This window comes from Pseudorca crassidens, chromosome 5 (genome assembly GCF_039906515.1).
Source record: "Pseudorca crassidens isolate mPseCra1 chromosome 5, mPseCra1.hap1, whole genome shotgun sequence".
Lineage (NCBI taxonomy): Eukaryota > Metazoa > Chordata > Mammalia > Artiodactyla > Delphinidae > Pseudorca > Pseudorca crassidens.
In genome coordinates this window covers 83,118,417-83,133,377 of record NC_090300.1, presented here as the reverse complement: position 1 = coordinate 83,133,377, position 14,961 = coordinate 83,118,417, and the positions used below count along the sequence as shown (strand labels likewise).

General features: G+C 37.2%; 1 protein-coding gene and 1 non-coding gene across 5 annotated transcripts in view; one reads left to right on the top strand and one right to left on the bottom strand.

The window, feature by feature from the left end:
* Positions 1–14,961, top strand: part of GTF2E1 (general transcription factor IIE subunit 1) — a 48,427-nt gene that overhangs the window by 7,917 nt on the left and 25,549 nt on the right. The gene's annotated exons all lie outside the window — the stretch shown is intronic.
* On the bottom strand, positions 4,612–4,743 carry LOC137225612 (small nucleolar RNA SNORA70). The gene has a single exon (XR_010943923.1). It is a non-coding gene; the product is annotated as a small nucleolar RNA SNORA70 (small nucleolar RNA).

Here is a 14,961-nt window from a genome sequence, read left to right as displayed (position 1 = left end):
CCTAGATGAGTATCCAGGAATTCTGGGCTCAGGAAATTGGGTCCAGCAAGAATTGTTTTACCGGCATTAATTCACACATAAACCAGCAATTTTCTTACTTCAGTTTATAGCTTTTCCCTCCCCCGCCTCTCTTTTTCCTGAAAATTGTAGATTCTTTCCATACTTTCCATTTAGATTTTGCCTTTGGTGTTCTGGGGTTGAACTCTCCCAATGTTTGATGCTTGATATGTATAGCTAATTTTATTTTATTTTATTTTTAACATCTTTATTGTAATTGCTTTACAATGGTGTGTTAGTTTCTGCTTTATAACAAAGTGAATCAGCTCTACATATACATATATCCCCAAATCTCCTCCCTCTTGCTTCTCCCTCCCACCCTCCCTATCCCACCTCTCTAGGTGGACACAAAGCACCGAGCTGATCCCCTGTGCTATGCTGATCCCCTGTGCTATGCGGCTGCTTTCCACTAGCTGTTTTACATTTGGTAGTGTATATATGTCCATGCCACTCTTTCACTTCGTCCCAGCTTACCCTTCCCCCTCCCCGTGTCCTCAAGTCCATTCTCTACGTCTGTGTCTTTATACCTGTCCTGCCCCTAGGTTCTTCAGAACCTTTTTTTTTTTTTTTTGATTCCATATATATGTGTTAGCATACGGTATTTGTTTTTCTCTTTCTAACTTACTTCACTCTTTATGACAGTCTCTAGGTCCATCCACCTGCTAATTTTATTAAAATGGAAGAGCCTAGCTTTTGCCCACTAGTCCCTGGTTTCAGAAACTTAATCAGGCAAAATCAGCTGTTTTATTTTCTGAAATATGGGGGTCTTATGTAATCAGAACAAAGGTAGCATGGCATGAAATCCATCAATCAGCTAAATAGCATCTTGTGGTTCATAAATGCATGTTTTAGATTTAGCAAGGCTCTGACCGTGTGAAGAGACATAGCATTTCTACTATAGCAATCTCAACCACAGTGATTTCATTAATGACACTTCTGAGTTAAATTCAGCAACATGCTTCCCCAAAAGGGAGGGGGAGATTGTATTTTCTTCTTTTTTCTTTTTCTTTTTTTTTTTTGTGGTACGCAGGCCTCTCACTGCTGCAGGCCCAGCCGCTCCGCGGCATGCGGGATCCTCCCGGACTGGGGCATGAACCCGCGTCCCCTGCATCGGCAGGCGGACTCTCAACCACTGCGCCACCAGGGAAGCCCTGTATTTTCTTTTTAGGTGTTAAAGTTAGATGATATGGAAATAGCTTTATATTTTCCATTTTTAATTTAAAAATTATGTAATCATGGTGCCAGAAAAATTTTTGAATAGAAAAAATTACGACAAAACCACTACCCTTTTTACGTGTTATTTATAATTACAGTCATAGTCAAGAATAGTTTGTGATCTCTTGGTCCCTTAATGTACCAACTCTCCTGTTTCTATCTAGTGTTCTAAATATGTTTTTAGGTGTGATTTTCTCTCCTGTTTTCCTTTCCACTCCTTTGGGGCACTTTGTATTTTTTTTTTTTGCTGGTATAGATATGACACTGAATATTTTTATATATATAGCATTTTATTCTTGTTTTTAAAGTTTTTCCTTAAGGATTCTCAGCAGTGGGAATATTAGGTGAAAAAATATAGTTTTATAGCTTCTTTAAAGGCACATAAGGCAATGTAGTTTTATTGTGGGTTGGGTAAAATTGTTAGGTGTTTGAATTAGAAATAGTTTGGGAGCCCCTATTACTGAATTCATCTAGAGACCAGGGGATCCCATTTTAAATAAACTTTGAAGTAAGTTAAATTTTAAAAAAAGGAATCTTATAAATGTTTGTTTAATACAATCTTATAAATAGGAGCTAAGAGATTATCTAGTTCAACTCATCAAATGTGTGTGGATACACACACACATGTCTGTTATACTCTAGGTTTTGGAGGATCTTACAAAGTAATAAATAAATGTAGGGCCATATAGATTTCCAGAATGTTTTAAATGAGTACTGGGGAAGATAAGATAGCTTTCATGGAGATTCAGCTTTTGTGTGGCTCCAGGGAAAAGACTTTGAGTCAGGTAGATTTTAGGATTAGTGTAAAAGAAGTCTTTAAAAACTGACTCTAAAATGTGTCCAATAAATAACTCTTAAAAATAGCCAACAGGGCTTCCCTGGTGGCGCAGTGGTTGAGAGTCCGCCTGCCGATGCAGGGGACATGGGTTTGTGCCCCGGTCCGGGAAGATCCCACATGCCGCGGAGCAGCTAGGCCCGTGAGCCATGGCCGCTGAGCCTGCGTGTTCGGAGCCTGTGCTCCGCAACGGGAGAGGCCACAACAGTGAGAGGCCCGCGTACCGCAAAAAAAAAAAAAAAAAGCCAACAATGGAAACAGACCTCTTCCAGTGGTTAGTTCTGAGTCCCTCAATATTCAAGTAAAGTCCTTATCTACTTGGGATATTCATTTCTAAGTTTGGTGTTAAATCACGAGTCCCTCTTTTGCTTGTGACTGCAGGAATGCTTTTTGATTTAGACACATCAGTTTCCTGATCCCCACATCATTGAAATTCCTCTTCAGTTCCTTTAACCTAACATTTTAAAACTGTCAGGGTCCTGTATTCATGAGCCTCTGAAGACTTGTTTCCTTCATGCTCACCTTCATAGAGCAGGCTTTTTCCTGTTTTCATCTCTCTCTACTTAAGGCAAGAAGATGTCTTATAAGCAGTGTTTCCAATTCCTGAAATGCTAAAAACACAGACAAACAAACATTAAAAGAAATCTTTCTAGGAGTACTTTGCTCAGTTGCTGGTTTGGAATCTTTGCCCAGGATGGGTTCATTAGAAACTATACTGGAAAGCTCAGTGGTGTGGATTTTGAGGAGGCTGATGATGGGACAGAAGGAAGGTGATTACTAGAATGAGTTAAAAAAAACACAAAAAACTAGTTATGGAAAAATAGTAAGAAACAGATGTCTTCTCTCTGCTACCCTTCACTTTCCACCAAAAGCTTTAGGGCTCATTTTTTAAAACTTTTGTTGCTCTTGGTTTTAAGGGTTTGAAAACTTAAAAAAAAAATCATCTGTGTTTTATCTTTTTTGTATTTTGAAGCTGATTACATAGGAACAAACTTATTTGTGAAAAGTTGCTTTTTAGTTTTGATGCTGGCATATAACATTCTGTTGATTATTGTCTTTCAAATAGTCATATCAAAACCGCATACTTTTTGCCTGCTCACTGCATGTTGAGATGAATTTGATTTTGGCCTAATTCAGAGAATTTATTATTGATATAAGCTTCAGTATTCACCCAAGTACCACACTTCAGTTTATTGTTTTCCCTCCCAGGCATAATACTTTTTTTCCCCTTTATAATGAGTTCCAGAATCTAGGAATAATGCATGATTAGGCCAAACCTAGATGTGTTCAGTTAAGGAAGGACAGAAGCCAGTTTCATTGATTAAATTGAGTTTTGGGGGTAGAGTTGTATTGGGTACATTATGAATACATTTGAGATCTTCTGAAATTAAAAATACATTAAACGTACTTCTATTTTTTTCCTTTTGCATGCAAATGAGTATTTTACAGTGTTATATGTTCTGCAGGGAATCGCTAAAGGATGATTTTTCAAATTCCATTTTATTATAGGTAAAATAATTATATAAAATATTTAACTATGCTCCTCTCATATCTGTTATTATTTTATAATAGCAATTCCTTTTTTCACACACTTCCCCTTGCCCAATTAAACTGAAGAAATTTGCTTTATAAAATAAGTTTGGAAATTAGAATAAAGGGTGACTTTTTGAGACTTCAGTATTTGGCTTAACATTTTAATATATATACCCCTGAACATTTTGAGTTATAAAAGGTTTAACAGAGGACTTGATAGTGCTTTCAAAGAATATCCTAAGAATGACTGTGTAACTTTTGTGTATTAAAGGGAGTTGAGTGCTTTTGGAGAATTCAAAATAACATTTGTTTTCTTTCTTCTAAAAATACGTAAGTAATATATGAATGTAAACTTGTTGAAGACTCAACTGACAGAAAAATAGATAGACTAAAATGGCAAACCTAGTTTTTCTTCTCTATGGTCTCCCGCGCAACCCAGTCCCTATTCTCTCCACCTTTCTCTGTGTTGACAACTGGTAAGTTTTATGATTATATAACGTTTCACTTTATGTCTCCAACCCCACCTCACCCTCCCTCCTCCATAAGCCTTTTTGAAATCTGAGAAAGAAAGGTGATTTCTTTTTTTTTGGACAGGAAAGTAGGATTTATTGGTGGGCATGAGTAAGGAGGGGACAGTGCCAAAGCTGTCATGAGTGAGAGCCGTTTGTCCAGGAGACCACAACTAGGGATGTATTTGACCCCACAGCCATCTGGGATGAGCCGCTTTTCTGCCGCCATGTTTTCATATTCATCTGCATTAAACTTAGTAAATCCCCAGTTCTTGGAGATGTGGATCTCCTGGTGGCCAGGGAACATGAACTTGGCCGTGAGTTGGGCCTCAGTCACGTGCTCCTTGTTCAGCTTGGTGTGGATGGATTTATGACTTGGCCAATGTGGACCCTAGCCACTGTACATACTTGTCTGGAGTCCAGATTGGGGACAGCATCCAGACATGAATGTCCACCGGAAAGGGCTGTCTCCAAGGTCCCTTAGGGCAACCTGTATAAGCAACAGGCTGTACACCGCCCAGGAGGCTGTGTTTGTAGCCATTGCACACCAGGCCTCCACAGGGAAGGTGATTCTTTTTTTTTGGGGGGATACGCGGGCTGTTGTGGCCTCTCCCGCTGCGGAGCACAGGCTCCAGATGCGCAGGCTCAGTGGCCATGGCTTACGGGCCTAGCCGCTCCGCGGCATGTGGGATCTTCTCGGACCGGGACACGAACCCATGTCCCCTGCATCGGCAGGCGGACTCTCAACCACTGCGCCACCAGGGAAGCCCAGGGAAGGTGATTCTTAATTAAATATTTTGTTGTTATAACAGCTCTGGTTATTAATGCTTGACCAACTTATGTTAGTATTGTAAGGGTTTTTCAGAGCACTTATTACATTGGGTCTTTTTGTGTAATCAGTGTTTTCAGTGGGTATGTCATTTTCAGAGGGTTTTTTTAATCTTGTTTTGTTTTTTAAGCAGTGGCTATAAGACAGCAAAGTGACAGTGTATTAGGATTCCAGAGCCATGGCTGGCTTCCAGTCTTGGGCTATGTTAGTAACTATTCCCTGGGCAAATCCTATAATCATTGTAGGTCTTTTTTAAGGATATGTAAAATGATAAGTTCAGTCTATTCTATACCATATATGGTTTCTTTCAACTCTAATTTCAAAGCACCCTTTGATTTGGAGAATAGTTGACATTTTAAAAGTATAGAGAAGCTTGGGGATGTTTTATCACTGCTTTTAGAAGATAATGTTAGTCACTTTGGTTAATTTGAAATCCTAGGTTAGGAACTGAAACACCTTGTTATAGTAGTGTTCGTATAGAAAATATGCTATGTTGAATTAGGCCGTATTCAGAAACACATTGTGGCATAATGGGGAATAATATTTAGGATTCTTGGCAGTCTTATTTTCCCAAGCTCTCCAGTTTACTCCCTTTCCTCATATATACATAATCTATAAAATATTCAGTGAGAGGGGAACCAACGTCCAAATTTGACTCCTAAGATATATACAGTGGTTGGATTTTTACAGAGTGATAAAATTAATACCATATATTAGTGATGTGTCTTGAAGTTTGTTTCCTCTTTATTTCAGTAAAATCCTAGTGATTCTAGTCCCAGTAACTTGGTTTTAACATGGAACTGTGAATTGTCTTCTGTTTTGTTTTGTTTTTCCTGGAAGCTTCTTGAGTGAGGGGAAGTAAAAAACATTTACTCAAATTTTCTTCATAGAATTGTCTAGAAACATTAAGCCATTATCTCTTTTTTTTTAAACATCTTTATTGGAGTATAATTGCTTTACAATGGTGTGTTAGTTTCTGCTTTATAACAAAGTGAACCAACTATACGTTTACATATATCCCCATATCTCCTCCCTCTTGCGTCTCCCTCCCACCCTCCCTATCCCACCCCCCAGGTGGTCACAAAGCACTGAGCTGATCTCCCTGTGCTATGTGGCTGCTTTCCACTAGCTATCTATTTTACATTTGGTATTATATATAAGCCCATGCCACTCTCTCACTTCATAACAGCTTACCCTTCCCCTTCCCGTGTCCTCAAATCCATTCTCTATGTCTGCGTCTTTATTTCTGTCCTGCCCCTAGGATCTTCAAAACCGTTTTTTTTTTTTTTTTTAAGATTCCATATATATGTGTTAGCATACGGTATTTATTTTTCTCTTTCTGACTTAACTTCACTCTGTATGAAAGTCTCTAGGTCCATCCACCTCACTACAAATAACTCAATTTCGTTTCTTTTTATGGCTAGGTAATATTCCATTGTATATATGTGCCACATCTTCTTTATCCATTCATCTGTCGATGGACAGTTAGGTTGCTTCCATGTCCTGGCTATTGTAAATACAGCTGCAATGAACGTTGTGGTACATAACTCTTTTTGAATTATAGTTTTCTCAGGGTATATGTCAAGTAGTGGGATTGCTGGGTCGTATGGTAGTTGTATTTTTAGTTTTTTAAGGAACCTCAATACTGTTCTCCATAGTGGCTGTATCAATTTACATTTCCACCAACAGTGTATGAGGGTTCCCTTTTCTCCACACCCTCTCCAGCATTTATTGTTTCTAGATTTTTAAAGATGGCCATTATGATAGGTGTGAGATGATACCTCATTGTAGTTTTGCTTTGCATTTCTCTAATGATTAATGATGTTGAGCATTCTTTCAAGTGTTTGTTGGCAATCTGTATATCTTCCTTGGAGAAATGTTTATTTAGGTCTTCTGCCCATTTTTGGATTGGGTTGTTTGTTTTTTTGATATTGAGCTTCATGAGCTGCTTGTATATTTTGGAGATTAATCCTTTGTCAGTTGCTTCATTTGCAAATATTTTCTCCCATTCTGAGGGTTGTCCTTTTGTCTTGTTTATGGTTTCCTTTGCTGTGCAAAAGCTTTGAAGTTTCATTAGGTCCCATTTGTTTATTTTTGTTTTTATTTCCATTTCTCTAGGAGGTGGGTCAGAAAGGATCTTGCTGTGATTTATGTCATAGTGTGTTCTGCCTATGTTTTCCTCTAAGAGTTTGATAGTTTCTGGCCTTACATTTAGGTCTTTAATCCATTTTGAGCTTATTTTTCTGTATGGTGTTAGGGAGTGTTCTAATGTCATTCTTTTACATGTAGCTGTCCAGTTTTCCCAGCACCACTTATTGAAGAGGCTGTCTTTTCTCCATTGTATATTCTTCCCTCCTTTATCAAATATAAGGTGACCATATGTTCGTGCGTTAATCTCTGTGCTTTCTATCCTGTTCCATTGATCTATATTTCTGTTTTTGTGCCAGTACCATACTGTCTTGATTAATGTAGCTTTGTACTATAGTGTGAAGTCAGGGAGCCTGATTCCTCCAGATCCCGTTTTTCTTTCTCAAGATTGCTTTGGCTATTTGGGGTCTTTTGGGTTTCCATACAAATTGTGAAATTTTTTGTTCTAGTTCTGTGAAAAATGCCATTGGTAGTTTGATAGGGATTGCATTGAATCTGTAGATTGCTTTGGGTAGTATAGTCGTATTCACAATGTTGATTCTTCCAATCCAAGAACATGGTATATCTCTCCATCTGTTTGTATCATCTTTAATTTCTTTCATCAGTGTCTTATAATTTTCTGTATACAGGTCTTTTGTCTCCTTAGGTAGGTTTATTCCTAGGTATTTTATTCTTTTTGTTACAGTGGTAAATGGGAGTGTTTCCTTAATTTCTCTTTCAGATTTTTCATCATTAGTGTATAGGAATGCAAGAGATTTCTGGGCATTAATTTTGTATCCTGCTACTTTACCAAATTCATTGATTAGCTCTAGTAGTTTTCTGGTAGCATCTTTAGGATTCTCTATGTATAGTATCATGTCATCTGCAAATAGTGACGGCTTTACTTCTTCTTTTCTGACTTGGATTCCTTTTATTTCTTTTTCTTCTCTGATGGCTGTGGTTAAAACTTCCCAAACTATATTGAATAATAGGGGTGAGAGTGGGCAACCTTGACTTGTTCCTGATCTTAGTGGAAATAGTTTCAGTTTTTCACCATTGAGGACGATGTTGGCTGTGGGTATGTCATATATGGCCGTTATTATGTTGACGTAAGTTCCCTCTATGCCTACTTTCTGGAGGGTTTTTGTAATAAATGGGTGTTGAATTTTGTCATAAGCTTTCTCTGCATCTATTGAGATGATCTTATGGTTTTTCTCCTTCAGTTTGTTAACATGGTGTATCACATTGATTGATTTGGGTATATTGAAGAATCCTTGTATTCCTGGGATAAACCCCACTTGATCATGGTGTATGATCCTTTTAATGTGCTGTTGCATTCTGTTTGCTAGTATTTTGTTGAGGATTTTTGCATCTATGTTCATCAGTGATACCGATCTCTAATTTTCTTTTTTTGTGACATCTTTGTCTGGTTTTGGTATCAGGGTGATGGTGGCCTCGATAATTATCTTAAATGTAAATGGATTAAATGATCCAACCAAAAGACATAGACTGGCTGAATGGGTACAAAAACGAGGCCCATATATATGTTGTCTACAAGAAACCCACTTCAGACCTAGGGACACATACAGACTCAAAGTGAGGGGATGGAAAAAGATATTCCATGCAAGTGGAAATCAGAAGAAAGCTGGAGTAGCAATTCTCATATCAGACCAAATAGACTTTTAAGCAAAGACTATTATAAGAGACAAAGAAGGACACTACATAATGATCAAGGGATCAATCCAAGAAGAAAATATAACAATTGTAAATATTTATGCACCCAACATAGGAGCACCTCAATACATAAGGCAAATGCTAACAGCCATAAAAGGAGAAATTGACAGTAACACGATCATAGTAGGGGAATTTTACACCCCACTTTTACCAATGGACACATCTTCCCAAATGAAAATAAATAAGGAAGCACAAGCTTTAAATGATACATTAAACAAGATGGACTTGATATTTATACGACGTTTCACCCAAAAACAACAGAATACGCATTCTTCTCAAGTGCTCATGGAACATTCTCCAGGATAGATCACATCTTGTGTCACAAGTCAAGCCTTGGTAAATTTAAGAAAATTGAAATCGTATCACGTATCTTTTCTGACCACAATGCTATGAGACTAGATATCAATTACAGGAAAAAATCTGTAAAATATACAAACACATGGAGGCTAAACAATACACTACTTAATAACCAAGAGATCACTGAAGAAATCAAAGAGGAAATCAAAAAATACCTAGAAACTAATGACAATGAAAACGCGACAACCCAAAACCTATGGGATGCAGCAAAAGCAGTTCTAAGAGGGAAGTTTATAGCAATATAATCCTACCTTAAGAAACAAGAAACATCTCAAATAAACAACCTAACCTTACACCTAAAGCAATTAGAGAAAAAAGAACAAAAAACCCCCAAAGTTAGCAGAAGGAAAGAAATCATAAAGATCAGATCAGAAATAAATGAAAAAGAAATGAAGGAAACGATAGCAAAGATCAATAAAACTAAAAGCTGGTTCTTTGAGAAGATAAACAAAATTGATAAACCATTAGCCAGACTCATCAAGAAGAAAAGGGAGAAGCCAAATCAATCAAATTAGAAATGAAAAAGGGGAAGTAACAACTGACACTGCAGGAATACAAAGGATCATGAGAGATTACTACAAGCAACTATATGCCAATAAAATGGACAACCTGGAAGAAGTGGACAAAGTCTTCGAAATGCACAACCTTCTGAGAGTGAACCAGGAAGAAATAGAAAATATGAACAGACCAATCACAAACACTGAAATTGAAACTGTGATTACAAATCTTGCAACAAAGAAAAGCCCAGGACCAGATGGCTTCACAGGTGAATTCTATCAAACATTTAGAGAAGAGCTAACAGCTATCCTTCTCAAACTCTTCCAAAATATAGCAGGGGGAGGAACACTCCCAAACTCATTCTAGGAGGCCACCTGCTTTGTTTTTCTTTATTATACTTATCAACCTCTGATGTTATTTTTTGTCTTGACTACTCCCCAGTAGAATGTGAGCTCCAAAAAAGCAGCTCAGAAGATGATTAGCAAGATTTAGGGAGGCAGAATGTGGGAAATCCTTGGTATGTTAATTGTGCCATGTTGGATTGAGAACTCTGCAGCAGGGAAGGTTTGATCCTGCCTGTTTCTTTGGCCAGCCTTGAGGACTTGGGCTGCAGCATGACTCCTGCTTCAGCACTGCAGCACCTGTAGCATATCAAAACAATTGGGCTTCTTTTATTTTGATTGATTGATTGATTTTATTTTTGGTAGGAAAATGGCTGAGTAATATTCCAGTTGCAATTAATATGTTTGATAAATCTTTGACAGTGAACTTTAGGCATTAGCTGATGCCTATTCATTGTGTATTTTGGAGCGAAGAAGGAAGAACCACAATCCAAGTAATATCTAATTATTTGGGGATTTGACCCATAATGTCCTCTTCCCTTTTCCTCAGTTATGATAAATTTCCAAAGCATTTTCTTCTTGTTAAACTAAGGAGGAGAAACATTTTTTTCCAGTTTGGTTTTACCTGTATTTATTCATTGTTCCCTTGACTGAATACTCACATAATTAAAATGATGAGTAAACAGTTAAGTAGAAGACTTTGGCCAGCATAATAGACACTACCTGAATTTTCTTTTTCTGTGTTTAGCAAAGGAAAGTGTTAAGTTTGAATTTTGTTGAACATTACTGTTTTGTTTTTTTTTTCCTTTTGTTCCCAGTCCCTTCTCTCCCCTCCCCCATGTCTCTTGATTCCTTTCTATTTTTACATTTATTTTTATTTTTACATTTCTTATTTTGGGAGAAACTTAAAATTGTATGGCCCTCTTTCCCCTCACTGTCCCTCTTCTTTCCCTCTCATCCCAACAAGTAGGTCTCTATTTCTTTTCTCATTTTGGAGTAATAACTTAACTTCACTAAAAGAGTCCTGAGTCATAGAATTGGGACATTCATATACTACTGCATGGACAACCCTAAAATATAGTTTTGAAATATCTATTTTTAAAAGATCTTTTTTCTCCCTATTTTCAATGCCTGGTAATTATCTACATCTGGATATATTTTAATCCTTCTTGCAAACCTGATACATTAAGACTCAGCTGAGTCAATGCCAGGCATGTGATGCACATTTAATGTTAAATAAATTTTTTGTTACAAATCCTCTCCTGTTCCATATTTTTAAAAGTTAGAACCTATGTATATACATGGGAAAAGTTTGCTAAATTGTAGCTGGCAGGGATGATAGGAGGTTAGGAAAGGGATGTGTAATTCAGGATGGTACGGTGAATTTACTCTTTTGAATCAGAAAGATTTGTATTTGAATCCAGGCTTAATGATTTTTGCTTTTACGCTATGACCTGGTGAACTTAACTTCTCTGGGTCTTTATTCCCTCATATGTTAGATTTGAATAATACTGTTGCACAGACTTGGCTATGATGAATACGTGGGAATATTTGTAAAGTAGCTTTTTAAGTTTTTTTTTTTGTGTGTGTGGTTTATGGGTGTATATGATCAGACATATATGTTATCATTGAACTCTTCTTTTTCTCCTTATCTCATCATCTGTCAAGTTTTGCCTGAAGAATCTTTGTAGCCTTCATTTTCTCTCTGCTGCCACATTCTTTGATCTAGCTTGCATGTTCTCCCTTATGTGGCTTTTTGGTCTTATGTGTGGCAAGGGAAAAATGGTAAAGAGCTCTGAGTTTCAATTCCAGTTTCTTCTCTTATTGAATAGTATATTCTGTGCAGTATAGTATAGTCCAGTTTCAAGAAGAGTTGAGATATTTATATTGATTACTTAACAGCAGCTCTCCACAAGGGGTATGCATTAGATTCCTTGTCTCCAGATACCTTTCATCTCTATTAAACTTTAAGCGTCTGGATGACAGATTCTGTGTCTATATGTGTTACACTACTGCCCCCTCAGTAGAATGGTACTTCGTACAGTGTGTGCTGAGCCCCATCTCCCTTTCAGATTTTGGGGAAATTGATTTGCATTTTTACAATGTTTAGTAAAATTTATAAAAAATGCTCCTGGTATGTTAAGCTAATCTTAAGTCATTTTCCATAAAATGTAGAATTTCTTATTTTTCTTGGACTCCAGGTCTGGCTTTTGACAGGCTGCTTTCTTGTCTACAACTTGTGTTTTTATGATAAACATAAGACTCAGATGTCAGGCTAGCTTTTCTTCTTGTAATGTTTGCCAGACATGGTTGTTGTTGGAAGACAGTTCTCCATGGGTCTCTTACATGTCTTGTATGTTTTACAAGCAGAGATGCTACTGACTGCCTTTTTTCTAGACTGTATTTTTCAAGGAGGTTTATATAGTGAGCAGCCTTGGAAGATAGAGTTATTGTTTCTCTCCAGAGCAAAAGGCAGGTTTGCTTGCTATTCAGTATAATAAAAAAGTCTCCCTTCAGAGTGTGTTTACTTAGTGTCCAGCATGGTAAAGGTAGTAGCACCCTACAGAGCAAAAGATAAGCATGTTTATGCCCATTATAAAAGGTTTGGGTTCCTAAGCTCAGGGTTTCTTTCATGGAACATGATCCACTGCATGTACAGTTGTCACCTGGCCATCTTTGTGTTACCCTATGGGAAATGGGACTCAGGGAACTGGCACAAAACCTGATACTGGTACTGCTATTGCCATGAGTAATAAAGTTCTTTTCTCTAATCTGTAAGTCTTTTGTCTGTCTTCAGCATCTATAAAACCGTGGTAGGATAATTTGTTAGTTTACGAGTGGGGTAAAATTTCAGACCCGTCACAGTTTTTGACAGTAATATGAAAGCCACTCTTTTCAGAACTGCAAAATGGGCCCTCTACAAGTAATTCTTGTTAAGCCTTAATCTACATTAAGCCTGGGTCTCTGGAAAGGTACCTAGATGAGGCTAGAACTCAGGTTCCTTATGACTATACTGTGTTTTCTCTTTTCTCCCTATTTTTTTTTAATGAAACTAAATTTATTCAAGTTCAAGGACTATCATTCTGAAATCATCTTTCTATGAAATGATGTTAACAGTGATCTATTTTTCTCTCTCTTTTCCCAAAATAAAAGCATTGCTATTTTATACAGTTAAGCTACACTGGCAAGTGTGTTGATTTGTTTACTTAACACTGAAGTTTGGAATGTATGTTATCTTCAAGAGAAAAATGGGGTAGTTGGGAGGACATTTCTTTTTAATTGGGTAACATGACAATCTCAATGATAAATAACCTAATAAACTAGGTAATAGAACATAGTATGTTGATGGTGACAAATGTTAAAGAGAAAGAAAGGGAGGACAGGACAGTGTTGAAATTTTAGGTAATGTTGGCCACGGAAGCTCTCACGGAGGTGACTTGAGTAAAGGTCTGAAGTTAAGAGACGAGCCATTTAACTCTCTGGAGGAAAAGCATTCTGGGCAGAGGGAACAGCAAGTACAAAGGCTCTGCAGCAAAGTGTTCCTGGTACAAGACATTGAGGAGGCTGATTTGTAATGCTTTGAAGACATATAATGAGAGGATTATAGCGTTGCCCTTTGCTTAGCTATCTTTTTATTCTTCAACCAGAGCACTTACTTTTATGTTTAGGTACTTTTTCACTTGAGGAATGGGATTTCTTCCTTTAAAAATAATTTGAAAACTACTAAAGTAGATAATTTTTCTTCTGCAGTATTCTGTAGTTCTCCTTGATGGTCTCTGTAAGCGCTCATTTTTCAGCAGTCAACATAAGTCCCACATCTGTGATTTTCAATTCAGCAGGTATTTGAGAGCTGTGTTAGACCTTACTTTACAGGCATACCTCGTTTTATTGTGCTTTGCTTTATTGCATTTCACAGATCATTGCATTTTTTACAAATTGAAATTTGTGGCAACCCTGCATTGAGCAAGTATGTTGGTGCTATTTTTCCAGTAGCATTTGCTCATTTTATGTTTCTCTGTCACATTTTGGTAATTCTCGCAATCTTTCAAGCTTTTTTGTTATCTTTGTTATGGTGATCTGTGGTTAGTGGTCAGTAACATCTTTGACGTTACTACCACAACTTGCTGAAGGCTCAGATGATGGTTAGCATTTTTTAGCAATAAAGTATTTTCTAATTAAGGTATGTACATTGTTTTCTTAGACCTAATACTATTGCACACTTAATAGACCACAGTATAGTGTAAACATAACATTTTCATGTACTGAAAACCAAAAAATTTTTGACTCGCTCTCACTTTATTGCGATATTTGCTTTATTGTGGTGATCTGGATCTGGACCTGCAATATATTTGAGGTGTGCCTCTGTATGACTTATGTTTTAACTCCCACATGGATTATTTTCTTTATATTTCTGTTGAAGAGAAGAGACTGAGGCAGGCTGGAATAGTTAGAGAATACCCTAAGATAGCATACAAACTAAAACATCTCTAGCCAAGGTCTCTATTTACCCTTTGTTACTAAATATAAAGGCTGGCTTTCAATTCTTGTTGACCTTGAAAATTAGTGCCATACCATTTCCTCCTTGAAACGCCATCCTATCCCTCTGGCTGTACCATTTCTCTCTCTCAATGATTATTCTTTCCTTGGGTTTATATCTTGACTGTCCATGCTTCTTAACTCCTTAATCTCTGGATACTCTGATCTACTTTATGGCTTCAGTTACTATCTATATGTTGTTGATTCTCATATCAAAATTTCTAGTCTTACATTCCACTCTTGAGCTCTAAGCAGTTGTAATAAGTTGGCTTCTGACATATCCATTTTGATGGCCAGTGGGCAACATAGATTCAGATATCTAAAGCAAGGTATCTTTATTTATCTTTCTTCAAGAAAGGTATCTTTCTCCCACAAAGAAAAACAAACTTG